We start from the raw sequence: 9,672 nt of genomic DNA on the forward strand, positions 1-9,672 counted from the left end.
CTCCCAGGTCCTTACTGTAGCAATAGGTTCAAGGCCACATCCAGTGGTACCACCACAGTACTCACTGTGCTCATCTCTGCCTTTCTGGAGCATGAGCACTGAACGGTGGCTTTGTTTTGTTAGTCACCACTGTACTGTACGTGGTGCGGGTTATTTCCTCAAATAGAATTACGAACACATGGAAGCCAAGGTCTGCTGCTTTCTTTGTAATGCCCTAACCCATTCATTCATTTGACGCTGTTTTAAGTGAGGATTATGTGAAGCACTCCTCAACTGAGACTTCTAAAACCTAGGTGCTCAATAAATATTTGTTGATTGACACAAAACCTGGATTACAGGAAGAATAATAATAAAGGAAGCACTTAACTATTATGTATAATACACATGTAATTCCTCCATCACTTTCCAAGTAACCAATTCTAGGTCCACTTCTAAGGAAGCTCTCACCCAAGATCACCCAACTTCACTCAAGTTCCTCTCAAAAGTTCTTGTTCTTTCCCCTAAACCACCCTGTCTCTTCAATGGGGAAATTTCTTATACGTCTTTCTCAATTTGACTTCATAAATCAAACTCGGTTACATTGTAAGGGTAACTTTTTCCTGGTGTTTTGTTTCATCTACTTGCTGTATGGCTGCTGTTAACAATCAGTACAAATTAGTAGATAATATGCCACTATTTACTCATGTCCTCACGTATCAGTAAAATAATTTAACTTACTAAAGGGACAACCTGAGAATATTCCCGTTGGATAATGAGATCCTTTACAAAATCTATCTTTTACAGATACCCTGAATTTCAAGATGTCATATGCAAATATACACACATACAAAGGTATAAATGTTCTCTTTAAACACAGTGTCCCCCAAATTCTTGTGAGGAATGAATCCCTCAGTGGGACCAAGTAGAGCAATCTCCACCAGAAAGTTATCTTTGTGATCACACTAGTCAAAGAAGAAAAGAACTGCCCAAACCCATTACCCTCACTGGATATACAATTCAGAAATTTCATGATCCTGGATAAAGAGCTTCATATTAACTTCTGAAGACGAAGCATTAAGAAAGGGATAGAATATTGTATATACAATTATACATCACTGTCCTCCTCAGTGAACCCAGGAATCTGTTTCCTGACTCATTGGCTCCCAAGAGCGTGGGGTCCCTTGATCAACTGGAGCTGCTATATTCTTCTTAACAGCTCAAAGTTGTGTCCACTCCTGGGGTTAGGGTCCAGGGAACTCAGGGATGAAGACCTAGTCTTTTGGTGTTCAGCACTGTAAGAGCTCAATAAAAACTAGTTAACTAGCAGAAACATTGCAAGAGGGATCATTCAAGTTACTCATCCTCCAAACCCCAAAGGTACCCTTGTCCCATATTACATAAAGTAACTTCTCTTATAAATTTCCCATCTTAACTGTATCTGCAACAAAAAGCCTTGATTGAAATATGTGTTCTTAGAAATAAACTACCAAACAAACCAGGAGAAACTATTCAAGAACCAACCAACTAATTCAACAGGACACATATTTCTTCTTCCCCTACTACTGGGGTTTTGAATTCTTGGAACAGTGATTGGATAATCTACAAAAGAAGAGAGATGAACTAAAACTTGTCAAGATTTGTCAAGTTCAGTATCAGCAAATTGAGAATGATGACAGTCAGTCCTTGTATTTTTTTTTTTTTTGTATTTAGATAATAAGCAGTTGGTTATAATTAGAATAAAGTAGCAAAGGGGTCTAAAAAACATTAAGTGGGGTGTAGGGGAAGTCCTGCATGGACTTTTCCCTAAATCCACAATCATTTGCAGGACCCATTTTCTGACCCCTAGAGTATAAATATTACTACCCTAGTTACCTATTTTCTCATTCTCATTTCCCAGCAGACTCACACAACTAAAATATTAATTACAGCACATGAATTCCCCTCACACCAACCCTTCTACTTTCACTACCCTCCCATTTCCACAATTAGGCATCATTTTAAATTTGACTTATTTCACTTACTCCTACCTTTTAAATGACCAGATTGGGATAAATAAATTTCAGTTTATATTTAGCATCATGTTAAAACATGGTCCCTTCCTGCAATGAGCCAACGCTATTAAAGATAAACTATTTTTTTCCTAAAGAAAAGAAATATCCCCTGGAAGTATTGTGACAAGTCCACATAATATATATACCAGAAACCAATGTCATAATCTTAGCCAGGATTTAAATCACTCTGTTCTGCCCTTTACAACCTACTTCCTGCCCTTCACAAAACCTGACTAAGGTAAAATGGTAATATGACCACCAAACATCTGAATAAGTCTTTATAGTTCTCAAAACCTTATTTAATTTTATCCTTTCAACAAAGGAAGTGAGGCAAGCACTGTTGCCCCCATTGTCCAGATGGAGAAATCTAGGCTGAAAGAGGTAAAGTGACTGATAAAATGTGATACATTTAGAGGCCAAACTGTCTTCTGATTCCCACTCTAGCACTCTATCCACAGCCACACTGATTCCCCAGATGAAAAAAATAGTCACAGTCTTCCACCCGGCATGTCCAAACACGAAACTCAACACCCGAGGAAACATCTTCTACTCTGCTTATACTCTACTTCCGTCTGCATGATCTTCTAGGAGTTGTTCTCACCCCACCGTCTCTGTTGCATCACCCACATGGACTTCATCTATTTATTTCACTAATTACACCACTCAAAACCATCCACAAGCAGAAAATGACAACGAACTCCTGTTAACAATCATTTTTACACCAGTAATTATTCAGTGTTGACATCTAGGTCATACCTATCCTCGTTCTAAGATACCCCAATGAGGATTATTAGTCTTACTCATAAAAGGTAGGTCTAATTGATTTTGTTTTATTTGTTTTTGCTGAACAAGAATTAGCAACTCCTTTAACATGTAAGACAAACCAAATAAAAAGAAGCAAAAAAGGAGAGGAAAAAAATTAAAGGGGGAGGGAGATTATAGGTATAACTAGAAAGCACTAGAGTAGCACAAATATACTTCAATGGTTTACCTACAGCAGGCTGCCCTCTTTGCCTGAGAACAACCTTTGTCCTGAAAATAGGCCCTGAATTACTGGAGATAAACCAGCAAGAACCCTCCAAAATTGCAAAAGGGATGTTATTAGACAACAGCCATATTTTCTGTGGAGATAGTTCAAAGTTAAAAGTCTATGCTAATACACGGGAAAGTCACTACAGCCCTTTGACATGATATTTGACACAAGTGGGGCCACAATGGATTTAATCCACAAAAGTTAAATCACTTAAATGCCCCAAAGCTCTTGTTGTAAATTTCACCTACAAAATTTTAACAAGTTCCAGAATCTTCCATATCACTGGGTTACAACAGTTACATTAACTTACAAGTACTTTGTTCTAGTTTTCCCATTTTTTCAATTCCAAAGAATAAAACTATTTACTTTCAGCAGAAAACAGGTACAAATGAAATGCAAATTAGGAATCTAGTAAAGAAGGCAGTACATAAATTATCCAGGACAATCTCAGAACTTTTCCTAATGTTTTACTTGAGCCTCAATCACACTTCACGTCAAGACTTTCATGCATTCAAAGCAGCCACCACAAAATGATACTTTTCTGCCAACCCTGCCCACATTCTCCTTCCTGATTCCCAAGCACAGCTTTTAACCTTTGCAAATATACCACACAATTTGTTTCAACAAGCAAATCTTACCTAGTGGTGTTGAAGAAATAACTCTCCAGTGGTCTTTAGGATTGCTGTCCACCCGCCAAGACTTCTCCTAAAGGTCCAGCACTAATTGAAAGAGTGGAAAAATAAAATCAATGCATTGTCATAAAAAAAGAGGCTTTCAAGTCCACAATTAAAATGTTTAAATTTTGAATCACTGATTGCATAATTTCACACAATACCACTCATTATATTAAAAATAAAATAAACTAATTCTGGATGAGATGAAATGGGTTTTACCATTCTTATTCCCTTATCCTAAATTCCTAAATTAAAGATTCCCCCTTTGTATGAACAGCACATGAAAGTTACAGGGATCATTTGATTCAACTTTAATTTTTCTCAGTGTTTTTATTTTTAAAATTAAAGTTACTTCTCAGAACAAACACTGGCAAATGAATAGATATTATGTAAGCAGTTTTTTCCCTATGTATGTAAATGTTTAAATCACAACTTAAACACAATGTATTCTGAAATAATGTTTTAACCAGCGAAACAAAATTGTACTCTTAGAACTAAAAAGGACCACTTACTTTATGACTATATATAACTGCACGGTTAAGAAACTAAGTGCCAGTCTTTAATTACATTTACTAGAGAATAAAATGATCAGCTTATATAAAAGACAAATTTCAACACCAGTCTCCTTCATTTTTTTCGAAGTTTTAAACACTTTGTATTTTTATTAACATTCAAAATGAAACGACCTGCTGTGACTCCTGATTGATTAAACACAAAGACAATGATAAATAAAGACAAACTGTTTCTAACCCAGTTATGGACCCATCTCAGATGCCCGGATAAAAGCAAAGCGTTTTCCCCATATAAACCAAGAGGGATCGATGCTACAGGCTCTGGATCGTCAGAACTTATCTGCTCTCCAATTTCCTAAACCTTCTATTTGTGATCGGCATCCATTCACACAACATCTGGCTGCTCGCTCAGGTCCTCTAACTACTTCCACGTCTGAACAGACTACGTAGCTACAAGCAAAGGCCAAACTTTGCTCTCGGCCTTCCGAACTTAAAGATGCGTTTAACCACTAGAGGTCTCCCCTTGGCCAGTTTTGCATGTTCGCTATTTTGCTGCACTTGAAACTTTCCGGAGAAATGCTCTACTCGAGTCAGTGTTTTTCTAAAAACTTGCGCAAAAATCCACGCGACCGAACTAGCCAGTACAGAGACTCTCGGGCTCCACAAACCAATAAAGATATCACAAACAACGCTCCAGGAAAATCAAAATTAAAATTCGACGCACTCGCCTAGCCCTCGCCCGCCCCCCCCCCGCCCAAAATCTTATTTCTCATCTCGGTTTCCCTTAACTTAAACTTAGAACAATTTAAAAATCTATTTTTGTTTCTGTAGACTTTGAATGATTTCTAATGCATTTTTCTGGCGGTGGACCCGAGGTGGGAAAGGAGCGGGCCAAGGGATGCAGGGAGGGGGAAGGGCCGTGCTCACAGCGCCCGAGGAAGTTGCATAAGGAAAGAGACTCCGTTTTTTGGGTCCCCTCAAAAAATCGGCGGGGAGGGGGAGGAAAAGGAAGCGGGGTGGGGGGGAAGGCGGGGAGGAGGGAAACTGAAGCGACGTTTACCTTCGTCTCCCCGTGGAAGGGTGGGGTAAGGGCTACGGTCTTCGCGACCCCGGAGGGCGGCTCGTTACCCCCACCTCTCTCCGTGCGCAGACGGACAAACAGATACCCTTACCCCTCCGCGGAGAAGGCGGGGAAGAAACCGCCTGCTTTTAAACTTTCTCTCACGGTCGCACTGTGGGCCATGCTTTGACCAGAAAGGGGTGGTGGGGGGGGGAGGTAATCAAAAGGCCTTTTTCTTTAAAGGTAATTAAAGTTTTACCACCAGCACAAAAGTTGCGTCCTCCCCCCGCCCGTGCCACCGTGCCCCCCCACCGCCTCCAGGGCTCACAAGTTTTCCTCCCTGTCCCCCCCAACCCGCTCGCGGGGCGCGCGGCGGATGCCTCGGCTCCTGCGCTTCCCGATCCCCACCCCCGCCGGCCTCTACTTCCCCCCCGCCCGGCCGCCGCGGCGCGAGGACGGCCCGCCGGGCCCAGGACGCGAGTGTGCAAAACCCATTATTCCGGAATGGCACACGCACGCGGCGCGAAGCGGGCGGCGGCCCGACCCGGACCCCGCTCTGCCTCCCCAATATAAGGGCGGCGTAAACAAGTTGCAGGAAAAGCAGCCCCGTGCCTCCCCCCGCCCGCCCGCCCGCCGCCCCGGCGCGGCCGCCGCCCGCCGCTACCGCCGCCGCCGCCTCCCGACACACGCCCGCGCCCGCACCCTGGCCGGCGCGGCTCGACACCGAGCGGGGCGAACGCCGCGACGGCGCGGGCTCCCGGCCCGGCCCGCGGCCCGCGCCCTCCCCCGCGCGGACGGCCGCGGCGGGCCCGCGCCGCCTTGCTTCCCGAAGCACTTTCCTGCCTCGGGCAGAAATAAACCGGAGGGTTTATTTTTGTGCAACTTTCCCAAAATGGCGGAAATTGGAGCTGATCTATATGAAATTCTCACACAGTCGGTTGGGAAGGGGGAGGCGGCGAGGAAGCAAACGCAAACTCTCGGCCGCCGAGCCCCGCCGCGGGTCCGCGAGTGTGTGCGTGCGTGTGAGTGTGCGTGTGCGCGGTGGGAGTCGGGGAGGCCTTTCCGCCGCGCACACACACAGCACACGCCGGGGAGACGCGCCTGCACATTCAACCAGTCCATTCTCCGCAGCCCGAGCGGGGAGAAAGTGGCCCGGCCTCTTTTCCCACTGCCTCGGTCTCCCGTACTTGTACTTCTCGCGCTCGCTCGCTCACTCGCTCGCTCTCCGGTGCGCGCCCGGCACAAAGGCCACACGGGCGGAGGGGGCCGCAGGGGCGGCGCGCGGGGCTCGCGCCTCCCGCCGCACGGATCCGCCGCCCCGGCCGCCCCCGCGCCCCCCGCCGGCGCCCCCCGCCTCGGCGGCCGCGCTCGCCGCCCGGGCTGCAGCTCCGCGGCGCCCACTCGGGCACGCACCCCGGCGGAGCCCGGCGCCGCCGCGCTCCCCCACCCCGCGCCCGGTGTCATGAAAGCGACCAAAGTGACAAGCTCGGGGGGCGCGGGGGAGGGGGCCCACACGCATCCCGCCGCCTGCGCGCCGGCGAGAGCCCGACGCGGCCGCCTCGCCCCGGCTCCCTTCAGCACGGCCCCCCACACCCTTCCCCGTGTGCGCGCAAAGAAAAAAATACAAGTCTCTCCTCCCCCCATTTTTTCCTTTCTCTTTTCTCTCTCTTTTGTTCCTCTTTCACACTCGCACTCACTACTTCAGAGTGAGATGCCCAGAGACTCCCCCTCCAGCCGTTTCCGAGTCACTTGCCCACTTTTTTCCCCGGGATTAAGTTTTCTCCTCTTTCCCAGAGGCGCAGAGAAGTGGGGGAGAAACCCCTTCTGTCCTTTCCCCTCCCCTGATCTGTTTCACAAGACGAGGGTGCGCTTCCTTCTCTCCATAGGTCTCTTAACTTTCATCCTCACCCAGAAAAATAAATGAATGGCTTTTGCACGGACCAATCTTCTGATTAATTAGAGATTAGATCCGATCAACCGCTTCTTACCCCCAAATTTTCTCTTTTTTTTTTTCTCCGTCTCACGAGTAGTCCTGACAAATGGTCCAGGGCTGCGGGCGCAGTGCGCATGTGCGCGTAGAGTCAGGGCTGGGGAGAGGGGAAACTGCGCTGGTGCTGGTGCCGCCGCCGCCGCCGCCGCCGCCGCCGCTGCCGGGGAGGCTCGCTCTGGCTTCCCTGTTACTGCTGCTGCGCCTTCGCCGCTGGAAAGCAGCAATAAAGCCGCTTGGCAAATGCAGCTGCCCGCAGATACTGTTTCAGGTGCATCTTTTCAATATCCTTGTCACCGGCTCAGAGCTGGTTCAAAAACAGTCAAAACAAATATGAAAGACTGCTCAGGTTATAGATTTCTTTGTCTATTTTTCACTTTACTTTTTTTTTTTTAAGGCAATTCTCAGAGCAGCGAATCCAGCATTTACTGTAAATGTATTCATTCAGCCATTAAAGAGTGGGCCTTGGTCTTATGCAAACATTACCGAAAGGCTCAATGCATGCCACAGGTCATGAAAAATAAGAAATAAAGTTGTAAGCTTCCAAGCGGTAGAACCTCCCCCTGTTTGAGGACTGGAAGAAGGTACGGGTAAAGTGTGCGTGTAAAACTTGCGTGTTCTTTCGGTTCCTCAAGTGTTGGTCTTTATGGACAGCTTCTACATGTTAGGCCTCTGTTGTGAAATATGTTTGGATTCGCTCATCAACTTAGAAATCGGTGTTTCCGGACCCGGGCAAAAGGCAGATCCAGGGCTACCCTCTTCGTGCAACCAGTCAAGAGCGCTGAGCCTTCCTGAAGAGCAAAACCTGTCTTTGTTAAGGCGTCAAAACTAGATCAAGAGAGAGTATTGTATTTCAGGATTGACAGCCTCCACTTAGAGACTGCAGGCCTCCTTTTGGGCAGCTCACCGTTCTCCTTTTCTACCAGATGCAGGTATTACAAAATAATTTGTGTAATTGAAGTTGTGATAAGCATTGTAATGTTAATAACAGTTGGCGATTCGAGGGGAAAAAAAAATCGGAGTAGCACGTGTGAATCCCAGAATGGCAAGAAGCAAGTCTTAACATTTTGCAAGGGTGGGAAAGGAAGGGAAAAAGGCTCCGGCCCTCGGAGTGGACTATTTATTTTGCATCTCGTAAAGGGTAAAGGAGGCCTTTTTCCAGAATTGCTGCCTGAGGCCTAGAGTTTAAATATATCACAGATGGAAATACTGTATTAAAAATCCTTCTTCAAAATGTAAGTAATATTATTTCTTGATTGATTTTTTTTTTTGACTTAAGGAATGTTCCTTGAACCAGTTTCAGAAAATAAACTGTTAATTTCTTCCTTTAGGACCATGAAATTACCCTAGAGAAGCTGACCACCCCACAATTTCTTCTGTTGGTATAGTGACCAAATTCTCCAAACCAAAAATCATGACACATGGCTTGCCATGTACTCAAGAACAAAGGAACAAACCCGTGAAGCTGAAATGAGCTTGTAAAATATGCTCCTATGTTGGGCAGCCATCGGTTTAGGGGTGCAAAGTGGTGCAGGCTGGGTTAGTGAGAGCTATGGATAATCTGAGACTACCAGTTGACTATTGATTTCACCCACTACATCCAACCCTTTTCAGAGCTGCTCCCAAACAGCCTAATTAATTGATCTGAATTTTAGCTCCTCTCCTTTTCTCCCTAGCCCTTGAATAATAAGCAGTGAAATGGCCAAAGGCAGACTATAGGAGGAGCGGAAAAGAAAGACCATGAACTATGTGCAAAACTAAGGCCATACCACCTCCCCACAAAAAAACCTTAAATTTTAGATTTTTATTTCTAAAAATCCATTTTAGATTGTTTCTCTCTAGATAACTTCTGCATGATATTTCTGTTTCAGAGATGTAGGTTCAAAAGTCTGTAAACTTATATTAATGGCCTATGTTGAGCACTCTGCAAGATGCTAGGGAAGAAGAGAAGACAAAAAACTGGGCCACAAGGAATTCAGTCTAGGGAACTGGGCGTTGCCTTACAATATGTGTGCCATTGTAGGGTATGCAGAGCAAAGGGAGTTGAGAAGCACCTATGGCAATGAGGACAGGTTTTCCAGAAAAGGTCATAGCTAAGCTGATTCTTGAAGGACAGCCGTCCCTGGTGCGTTGTTCCACTTTTCCTCTGGGAAAAATGATCCAATCAGAGGAAGTCTAAGGGTTTGGAGAGCAAGGCTTGTCTGGGACCTGTGCATTTAATTGAGGTCCACCAACAAAAATGAAGATGAGTTGAGGCTGTCTGGAATACCTTGCCTTTCTCCTCCAGAGACTGTCTGTAAAATCTCAAAGATTTCATCTCGGCTGTTACCAAGACGTGGTTCGCTGTAGGAGATATTTTGAAGGTACTCACATGTA

The 9,672-nt window shown here is 45.6% G+C and overlaps 1 protein-coding gene across 4 annotated transcripts in view; it reads right to left on the bottom strand.

Annotated features, from left to right (window-relative positions):
- L3MBTL3 (L3MBTL histone methyl-lysine binding protein 3) overlaps positions 1 to 7,347 on the bottom strand; it is a 111,610-nt gene extending 104,263 nt beyond the window's left edge. Inside the window, exons 1-2 of one of the 4 annotated variants that reach the window (XM_080805795.1) lie at positions 7,298 to 7,347; positions 3,702 to 3,782 (exon numbers count right to left, since the gene is read on the bottom strand). The gene's annotated coding sequence lies outside the window, so the exon portion shown is untranslated. Of the gene's footprint in view, positions 1 to 3,701; positions 3,783 to 4,487; positions 4,629 to 5,309; positions 5,409 to 6,496; positions 6,543 to 7,297 lie in introns of those variants that run through there. The other 3 variants (XM_080805796.1, XM_080805793.1, XM_080805794.1) reach the window with 3 other exon arrangements.
- Positions 7,348 to 9,672: the final 2,325 nt, after the last annotated feature.

Source organism: Martes martes, assembly GCF_963455335.1.
Source record: "Martes martes genome assembly, chromosome: 6".
NCBI lineage: Eukaryota > Metazoa > Chordata > Mammalia > Carnivora > Mustelidae > Martes > Martes martes.